This window comes from Vespa mandarinia, chromosome 2, assembly GCF_050613455.1.
Source record: "Vespa mandarinia isolate Hongniang chromosome 2, ASM5061345v1, whole genome shotgun sequence".
Classification (NCBI taxonomy): Eukaryota; Metazoa; Arthropoda; class Insecta; order Hymenoptera; family Vespidae; genus Vespa; species Vespa mandarinia.
Window position 1 is genome coordinate 4,056,498 of NC_140811.1, and position 11,003 is coordinate 4,067,500.

Genomic DNA, 11,003 nt, shown 5'->3' on the forward strand with positions numbered 1-11,003 from the left:
CAAGTGTGCTAAATGGTAGAAGATTAACAAAGAAGAGAAGATAGGTCACAACCCAACCGCGAGAATTAATATTTAATCTTCTTCTAACTGTACGCGCTTTGCTCTCGACGTGTGGTAGCGCTTCGTGACCATACGTATGCGTTTTTGCTTCCGGTTGAAATCGTGAATAGAAAGAAGAAAGAAGAAAGAAGAAAGAAGAAGAAGAAGAAGAAGAAGAAGAAGAAGAAGAAGAAAAAAACAAGAAGAATAAGAAGAATAAGAAGAAGAAGAAGAAGAAGAAGAAGAACAAAACAAAGAAGATAGTAGAGGTACACATAAATACGTAAGAGGAAATAAATTTGTTCAGTGAAACGAGTCGTCCGTGTCGTTAGGACGTCGTCCCTTTTTCCTTCGGACTTCACCGTCGTTTTTCTTTTTTTCTTTTTTCTTGTTCTTTATTTTTCTTTTCTCTCTTTTTTTGTTTTTTCTTTCTTTCTTTTTTTTTCTCTCTTTTTTTTTTTTTTATTCTCTCTGACGAGTAACAAGGAACACTTCTACCAATAGGAATGACTCCTTTTCTCTTATCCGCAAAAACACGTTTCGAGCGCGCTTTTTTAAACGTTCCTCGCGATAAGCTGCAACTCGGAACTCCTCCTGGCTCGAGCCCGTCCGAAGCACAACTCGAGAATAATGTATCGGATCCTTACCTATTTATGCGACAGTACTCGATGCCAATCTGCCGCAGGGAATACCGAAGCAGTCCCTAAGAAGGGAAACGTCGGAGTAATCGATTTTCTTGCTGCTCGAAGTGGTCTCTCTTTCTCTCTTTCCCTCCCCCTCTCTCTTTCTCTCTCTCTCTTTCTCTCTTTGTCTTTCTTTTTCTCTCTTATTCTGTCCGGCAGGCAAATCGTTATTTCTTCTCTCGACAATATCCTTGTGTGGAATCTTTCGAAAGTTCGCTAGACGCAAATACGATCCTTTTAAAATATATACAGTTCTTTTTCTTTTTTTGTTTTCGTTTTCTCTCTCTCTCACTCTCTTTCTCTCTTCTACGTTTTGATCGGACACTTATCTTCACATTTCTAACTCTCGTCGGATAATTGCATCTTTGTTATGCCTAATGAATTATCACTGTTTTCATATCCACCATCTGATCCCCATCCTTCCCTTAGAGGATTTTATCTTTATGTATAAATACTTTGTTTCTTTTTGGTTACTAATTAAATTTCAAAAAATTTTTTCGTTCAAGAATAATCAAGATAAACGGTGGTGGGGGAGGGGCGGAGAGGGATATAGTCTTTTCGTAATCGTAGCAATAGATATGATATTTCTTAGTATTAAGAGATTGTATGATTCCCTCTTGGAACAAAGTTGCCAGCTTGGTAGAAGAAAAAGTGGAAAGAGAGAGAAAGAGAAAGAGAGAAAGAGAGAGAGAGAGAGAGAGAGAGAGAGAGAGACAATAGTCAGTTTTATAGTCATCGATTAGCGACGAGAAACTTGGCGATACCTTGTTGTTGGGTGAATGTGAATGGAAAAAGAGATAGGTAGAGAAAGAGCAAAAAAGGTAGTAGAGAAAGAATGAAAGAAAGAAAGAAAGAAAGAAAATAGAGAAAAAGAGAAAGACAAAGAGAGAAGAGAAGGTGGCAAAGGAGCACGTGTGAATTAAAGAGGCGAGTTGAGCGCCACTACGACGGCATTCCACGGTGCTGTTAGTCCGTTGCATCCACGCCGCCCTGTTCCTCCGATCTCCCTATATATGTACACGCGTATACGTCTATGTATGTATGTATGCGTGTACACGTGTGCGTTAGAACGTCAGGACGTATATACAGTACATCGGGTAAATCGTGTCTTCGGTACCAGTCGTCAGCCTCTTATAGTGCTCTTATAGTCAATGCACGGTCGCTAGTAAATAACGACGAGGCCCTTTCTTCCAACTCCGTACCTTCTTCTTTACATCCTCCTTTGAGTTCTCTCTTTCTCTTTCTCTCTTTTCCTATTCGTAATAGTCGCTCCTTCGACCTCCTCCACGATCCCTTCCTTTTTCTTCTTCTTCTTCACCTTCCTCGTCGATCCCGCTTAACATTTGTTATCTACGACCGCGATAAATCACCTTTGGGAATAGCAAATTTATGTCCAAGTACTTACACTACCCCGATCTAACCTTCATTTTTCAATCGAGCGAGCTCCGAGATCGGTACTTTGACTCTTTGCGATCGTAGCCTCGATGATCCTGAGAGAGGTCATCGCTTTGGATAAATAGATGTGTACTTACGTACGTATGTGTATGCTGCGTTTGTATATATGGTTGTATGTGTGTGTCTGTATATATCTGTATCTGTATCTGTATCTGTATCTATATCTATATCTATATCTATATCTGTTTATGTATCCGCGTCTGTCTCTACGTGTAACCTCTCGAGACGCGTTATTTTCAATTCAATCTTTCTCGATAAAGGATGAAATATTCTCATTCTCCTCTTTGAAATATTCTCATAGCGGATTATCGTAAGGAAAATAATGACTTGCATTTCGAATAGATACTTTTCTTTCTTAAGATTCTCTATATGGCAATACACAATGGAAACTCTAGAAAGGATTGTAGAAGATAGAAAGAAAAGTTATATACTCCCGCGGAGGATAATTCTTTTTTTTTTTTCTTTTTTTTTTTTGATGGTTAATCTTCCCCGAGCTCGAGTATCATTTGAATATCGCAACGGGAAATACTCTTGTATGAATGGTTTGCCGCGCAACCAAGGGAAGTCGTTTGCGAAAGAACGCGTTCAATTAGTGGCAGACATTTAGCTGGCTCGCTTGGATTAGAAGTTGAACACTTAACGTGCTCACGTCGTAGTTGTCGAGTGCTATTGACAGCGAGTAACGACGAAGTAAAACGTGATTTGCCATTAATTTTCTCTCTCTCTCTCTCTCTCTCTTTCTCTTTCTCTTTCTCTCTTTCTCTTTCTTTTTCTCTTTCATTGCTCCGATTATACTCGAGTCTCTTTTAAACGATATCTTTTAAATCCTCTTTCGAATAAGAGAAAATATGTTATTATTGATCGAATGAAATTTTCTTGGGACGAGTAAGAAAGAACGAAAAACAACAAAAAGAAAAAAGAAAAAAAAGAAAAATAAAAGACAAAGAAAATACGAAAACGTTTTTCGAAGATACATGCATATTCACATATCTTCGATTATTAGAAAAAGATATATTTGAGATAGAGATAAGCGTGTACATAAAGTACACGTAAGTAACGTGTGTTAAGAAAAGAGATATATCCGGTATGTAGTGTTGGGATTAGAAATTGAGCGCTTAACGTGGATAACACGCGGCTCTTGAAAGTGAGTAGTCGCCGCGGGAAAACATGATTCACCGCGGCGTAGATTCCCTCGAGGACTATGAACGAATGAACGAAGGAATGAACGAAGGAAGGAAGGAACGAACGAACGAACGAACGAACGAAGGAAGGAAGAAAGGAACGAACGAACGAACGAACGAACGAATGAACGAACGAACGAACGAACGAACGAACGAACGAAGGAGCAAGCGAGTGAGCAAGTAAGCCGCTGTTAGCTGCTGCTTGCTGCCGCCTCTTTCTCCCTTTCCTTTCTTTCTCTTTTTTCTTTCCCGGCCGACTGGTTTTGCGCGGCCGAGCAATGGACTCTCGATTTCGAAAGGGAGCGAAGACCGGCGGCCGCGAGGAGGTAGCCACCCAACCGGCACTTGTCTCGTTACGAGCCTGTGGTGTCACGTGCAGAAGAGTAAAGAATAGTCTCGTGCCACGATCGAAAGAATACCGAACTCAACAAGACGTTCCTCCCATTTCTTTCTCTCGTATCTCACTCGGCTTCCTTTTCCTCTTTTCAATTTTGTTCACTCGCGACACGATTAATCCGCCTCTTTTTATCACCGATCGCGATTCTCTACTTGTCCTTCGTATAAAGAGAAAACCTTCTGAGAAGGCCTACTCCTTTTTATGATATAGAAATTCGTTGAGGAATTCTAGTAGCAGTTAACCTCCTTCTCCTCTTAGTTTCTTTCCCCATTTCTACTCGTTTCTTACGCTTCTTGTCTTCGAAAGGTTTCCCTAAGAGCTTAACGAGTATCGATTTTGTCATACAAACTGTTATAACGTGTAGTAGGCGCGTTCAGAGATTTTGCGATAGCACTCTTAATCGTCTTGAAGCCGGATCGTGCGATTTAAACGAGCCGGACTAGTATAGTAGTAGCAAAGATCGGCCTGTTGGCCTTCCTTGGTTCTTCGATTCTTGGTAGGTGCGAGAGGAGCCGATCGAGGATTACCTCTCTTTGGTTTCCCGCTTAACGGCTATGTATCCTCGTGCTCGTGCTCGTGCTCGTATTCGTGTTCGTACTCGTGCTTTCCGGAACAGCGTTTCTCAATTTCTACCTTCTTCTTCTTCTTCCTCTTTTTCTTCTTCTTTTTCTTCTTCTTCATTTGATTTTATCTACAAATTTACATTGAATTTTCTTTCTACGTGAAAATGACACCTTGTCTTTTTGTTACAACGATCAATGTTAGAACGTGATATAATTGCTGATGGTTTATGAACGATTAGAGATTAGTGTATATTATTTGTTCATATGTAAAATAATTTAAAGAGAATATTTATTTTAATCGGGATCAATGAAATTCTCAATCGAGAAAGATGACCTTTTTAAAAGGGAAGTCATGCTCTGCTCTTTCAGAACATTTCTTCGATTATTTCGTAAAACTTCGAGTACCTTCGAAGACAGATAACTCTAAGTATTCGAGATACATTGTACAAATAAATGTCAAATCATGATAAAAGACATGGGGTTGGCTAGACAGAGAAATCTTACGTTCTATATCGATCGATCGAACGAAGAACGTTGGATTCGTGCGAATGTCGATAAAAATACGATCGACACACACGTTCCCTTTCTACTTTTCTTCGGTCTGCACAGACTCGTACACCTACTACTTCCTTTCTCTCTTCTCTCTTTTTCTCTCAAGATAGTTCTTTCTTCGTCGTAAAGTTCTCCTCGTTCCTTTCACTTTGATTCTTTCTTTGCTGTTTCCTTCCGTCTCTGTCTGTCTTTCTTTCTCTCTCTCACTCTCTTTTTCTTTTTTTCTCTTTTTCTCTTTTTCTCTCTTTCATCTTCTTTCTTGTTCTCACTCTATCTCCCTTCGAACGCGTGTCTCCTCTCTCAGTTCGTTCCTCCACATCGTCCTTCGCCTTCGCGAGTTTTTCTCTCTCCTCTCCAGTCCCTTCTTTCTTCTTCTTCTTCTTCTTCTCCTCCTCCTTCTCCTCTTCCTCCTCTTTCTCCTGCATCCTCCAACCTTCATCCTCCTCATCCTTTTCCCTTGCTCTTCGAAGAGGCGCTCGAGCGTGCGTGACTCAAGGTCACCAACTCATGCAGCAGTAACCAAGTCCTTCGTACATACGTAGGTACCTACTACGTACTTACACACCTATCTTACACTTACACAATACATGAACCCCGTCAGCGACTTACTAACGCCCGCGAATATAGCCGGAACGTGTCGGCATTGCTGTAGTCGATCGGCGAGAAGAGTCAAGTTAAATTTTTCAAAAGATCGACTCTGATAATTTCTCTTTTATTTACCTTCTCCTTGCTTGTCGTAATATATGTACGTACGGCACGTATGTACATACATCCATATATATATATATATATATATATATATATATATGTATATATATATATGTTCCAGTTCGGTAATTCAATTTCAATCGATTCAGGAACTAGTCAGTGTAACACCTAAGAAAAATCATTTCTTCGAACTAATCGTGTTCTTTGAATTAATCGCAGAGCTTGTCCTGCAAATTGACCAGGTCACGAAGTGCTGATACATTTCATTCGATTCATCGAACCAATATCGTAATACACTTTTGTAGTTGGTTGTATTGTCACTGTTGGTGATTCGGTGACGACCCAAATAAATCAGCCGACGTTAGACTAAAGGTTACGCTCGTCGCATTGCGATCCGTGGCGCGCCGTTTAAATGTCATTATAATGGCTTACCTCGTAAAATACGCTCGAACTCGCCGACAAGTATCGTGACTCGTATACTTCCTATCCTATTCTCTTTAGAATTGCATTGCGAGATGACGACGGTTCACAAAAAAGAAATAGAGAGAGAGAGAGAGAGAGAGAGAGAGAGAGAGAGAGAGAAATGAAAAGAGAAGCTTGTTCTGATCGCGATCAAAACGATTAAGAGTCGGCTTAACGAACGTATAGTAGAGGCTTGATCTTTCGTTTACGTTCTTAGGAAATAGATTAAAACATCGCCGTTGACAAATCGAGTTGATTATTCATTTGCGTTACGAATTAATCATCTTTTATCTTATCGCACCGATATTAATGAGCTTCGTCCATTCAAGTTCTTAGAGTTTGTTTAATGCGTAAACTCGAACAAGCTTGTCTATCTATCTATCTCTTCCTCTCACTCTCTCTTTCTTTTATTCTGTTTCTCATCGACGATAAATTTATTGAGACTCGTCGCTTCCGATTAAACTAATCATTAGATATATCTAGTTGTTTTATAATTGTTGATCGGTGATAATATATTCTGCAACGATTGAATTGGATATTACTTTTTCTTTTTCTTTTTCTTTTTCTTTTCTTTTTTTCTTTTTCAAATTCGATCTACAATCTCAAAGCCAATAAAATACTTTATATGTATTTGATTATTCTTAAAAATTCATTCCTTCTCTTTCTTCTCTTCTTTCTCCTTGGACTATTTATTACTGACAAATAATTAATTATAATAAATGAAAAGATTGATAATGTCTCTTTGACATATATTAATGAACGCTTTATCATTCTAATCGCGCGTTGATTGATTTCAACCGGAAGTTAAATGCTTTTAGTAACGAATGGGAAATTAGTGGACGAGAGAATTCCAACGAGAGCTAATAGATTTCGTTTTAACGGAGAAGATGGTAAAATCGTAGAGAGATTGCGGTGCGCTTTCTTGCCGCGCGCCATAAATATTCGCAGAGGACGGCGGGAAGCCGGACCGGACCGGGCTGCCGCACGCGTCGCTGAATCCGAGTTATGCGAGGACGTGCTAATAACAAGCCGATTCTATTTCCCCGTGAATTCCGTCATTCTATTACACGGCACGGTTGCCTTTTAGGATTTATGGAAGCACAAGAAAATGTTTCGCGAATATCGTACGAATCGAATCGAGATTCTTCCGATGAAATTAACGTCTCATTCATAATCCTACTTTATTTGATTCTCGAATTTCATTAAAGATATTTATTAATTTGAATTCTTAACGTATGCATGTTAATCCTTTCATCGGAAAGAATATCGAAGATTTGTAAAGATTTTCTATGTAAATGTATGTAAGCAAACGTTGTTTTTTTTTTTCTTTTTTTTTTTTCATTCTTTCTTTCTTGATTCTTGACTTCAGTTAATACAACAACAATATTTTTCAAGCTTATACCATATTTCGTGATAAAGATTCCTGAAGAGAAAGAAATATTGATTTACTTATTACCTATCGTATATACATACGAGAGAGAGAGAGAGAGAGAGAGAGAGAGAGAGTGAGAGAGAGAACGACTACAGACTCATACGCGTGCGAGGATGTCGATTTAAGAGAACGTATTGAAGAAGTACGAGACATCGAGTATATCGTGAATATTCGTCATATCTTTCTTCTCGATTATCGTTGACTCACGCAGAGAGAACCACTGGTCACGAACGAACGAGATTCCTGGGTAGAAGGCACGATATCGAGTGCCACGGTTTGGTATGGTTTGCCCATGGTATGCCAAGGTACGAAGGGACGTCTCGACTAAGAACGGGCGTGAGCAAGAACACGAGTGGCCGAGAAGAGAAAAGAAAGAGATGGAGAGAAAAAGAGAGAGAGAGAGAGAAAGAGAGAGAGAGAGAGAAAGAAGTCGCGAAGCAAGCTGTGAGCTTCGAGATCTTTCGGTCCTTCTCCTCTGTATTCTCTCCTTTTCCCGCAGCACCTCGTAATAAAACGATCCCCCCCTTCGACCAATTTACGCCTGCGAGATCCGGCGCGCTTGTGCAGGACGTTTCTCTGGCAGCCCGTTCATAGCCGATAACTCCATTCCGACGTTTGGTCACGACTTCGAGGTATCCCTCGAAGGCGTACTTCGTGTCAACGATCTTCAGGTTCTTGTCTCGCGAATAAAACGGATTGCTCTGTTCTTCTTTTTTCCTTTTTCTTTTTTCTTTCCCTTCTTTTTTCTTGTTTTCCATCTTTCTCTTTCTCATCTCCATCTTTCTTCATCTGTCCTCTTCTTTCTTCTTCTCCTCTCGCTCCTCTTCCTCCTCCTCTTCCTTCTCCTCTTCTTCACGCGTGTATTTCTATTCTCGACGGGTGGTTTGAAAAAGAGATAGATTTAAAAATAAAAATAGAAAAAAAAAAGAAAAAAAAAAGAAAAAAAAACCCCGATTAATTTCTTTCTAGGGTCGCTTTATAATATAATATCAGATTTATATATTTGAATATCGGACGAATGAAATATAATAATGTATTATTTGATTTGTATGATTATAAATTAAATATATGAAATTAAATATCTATCGATATAATCGAGAGCAATATAAACCTTCCGAACTCTTAACTTTATATCAATGAGATTATTACGTTATTAAGTATCGACGTTTATTATCTACCCTCACCTCCTCCTATCCTAAAGGATACCAATATATTCGAATAAAATTGGCGTGTTATGTATATCGTAAATATTCACATATTGCAACTTATCGTCTCTAATTGCGCCTCGTTTCATGGAACACATGTCTCAGATGCATCGATGTTACTTTATATTGCCGTAGTTACGTTCCAATATCCTTTTTCTTTTATCCTTCCTTTTAACCATATTTCCTTCATTTTCTTTTTCCATTTAAATATTTTTCCTTCTTATCTCGGCTCGGTTGTGTTAATAAAAATCTTTTAAAGGAAAAAAAAAAGAAAAAAAAAAAAGAAAAAAAAAAAAAAGAAGAAGAAGAAGAAAAAAGAAAAAGAAATCTTTCGTAATTTTCTTTCTAGGATCATCGTATTCGTGATATCCGGTCAGGTATTATACACGCAGGACGAACATTTCTTAAATGGCGCCGCAGGATCGTCTCGTCCTTCGACTCTTCTCGTGGGGGGATAAATTTGACGTTCGATGCGGTCGCTGAGGCGAGTTGCTTGAACCGTGTTCGCTTAAGAGAGAGAAAGAGAGAGAGAGACAGAGAGAGAGAGAGAGAGAGAGAGAGAGAGAGAGAGAGAGAACTTGAGATTCCCAAGGCCAGCGCAATTATTGAGTTTATGTAGATGTCAGCTTGATATTTAATGCGCCGTTTGTCTACCACCTCCCTTCTACAGGATGTCATCGTCAACATCGTGTTCGCACCAAGTAAAACTTCAACATCGTTTCTAATTCTGAATAAAAAATTCAGATACGAAATACGTGGATCAATAAAGAATAAGTAGAATGCTCATAAAAGTTTTATTATACTAATTGCTATTTCTATTGTATAATGTTTGAATAAAGATATTATACGAAGATTTCTTTCCATCAAATTTAAAGATATCTCGTTTGATTGCTCATTTGACTCGTAACATCTCGACTAAAAGAGCACGTGTTTACACTTTGTAGATTTTTAGATATCTAGAATGAGCTGTCTAACAGGTTTGAGAACCATCTTGGCCCATAAAGAATTCTTTAAATTCACAGCTGGTTTGTTCATGTTTCTCTCCATGTCCTTTCTCATCATCGAGCTAAGTGTCTTTTACCAAAAGGATAAATGCCTGTATGTTGCGCCGTGTAGTCTTGAACAAAGGCCATCGTATCGGCGGAGAAGTATGTGTTTCTCAAGGCCAGGGACAAGTATAAGTAGAGGTAGAGTACAACGCTAGGTAGTGTAGGTACTCTTTTATTTTCTTGCTTGCTCGCTCGACTTACAGTCGATCCCACTCGTCGGCGATCGCATCACCGCCGACGCATAAACATTTCTTCGATCCTACCTGCTAATTTTATCATGCTCTTGAAGGGTTCAAAAAAAAAAAAAAAAAAAAAAAGAATAAAAAAAAATAAAAAACAAAAAACAAAAAACAAAAAAAAAAGACTAAAGAACAAAGAGAAGAAAATATCGTAGAAAGAGTCATTCGGTGCAGCTCGTTTCATTCGAAATCATCTTCTTTTTCATCTTGTTTCATTTTCAAGGCCAACGTTATGTATTACCCGTTTGTTAACGATCCCGCACGAGCTCGCATATTTACGGACCAACGGTTTTAACGGTCAACAAGAATGATCGTAATCCACGTGTTCTGAATATTACCGCCGTCATTAATAAGCCTCTCGATGTTTCCGCTTTCAACATATACACCGATCCTATTACTCGTCCCATCAAGGCCAAAGCAATTAAAATGTTCGTTTATATACTTGCGGATAACGACCGATGTGGGTTTTAACATTTGACAAGAGACAAGAGGTATGGTGATTCTGTAATTTACATTATTGTTGATAAACGTCATTTTGATAATAATTATTATTATTATTATCAATATTATGTCTCAAAACAAATCGATATAATTTCGTATAAGATCAATATCTTTTATCGCATTATCATTCCTTTAAGATTATTATAATTTCGTAAAATATTATATTATTTAAATTGATAAAAAATCAAAGATCTCTTTTCTATTAATGTCATTTTCTATTAATGAAGCGATTAATGTAACGCAAGAAATCTTTGTCTTTTGGATTTTGATGGGAATAATGGATATAATAATAGACGGTTAAAGGATTTCTTTTATGGCCTCGTCACATAAGATGTAATATTTAAAAATCGAGCGTGCCGCACGCGAACACCGTCACGAACGTTTCCTAGAAGGAGGTCAGGAAGAACGATAAAATGCGTGATGCGTTTTCGAACGAACACATGCGATATGTTCTTTGATTATTTTTATATACGTGTACGAAGAGAAAGATAAATATAGATGTTTCATCTGTTATTCGTTAAAGATTTTTCTTTTTCT

General features: G+C 38.4%; 1 protein-coding gene across 5 annotated transcripts in view; it reads left to right on the plus strand.

The window, feature by feature from the left end:
* Nucleotides 1–11,003, plus strand: part of LOC118439618 (uncharacterized) — a 250,038-nt gene that overhangs the window by 207,758 nt on the left and 31,277 nt on the right. The window lies entirely within an intron of this gene.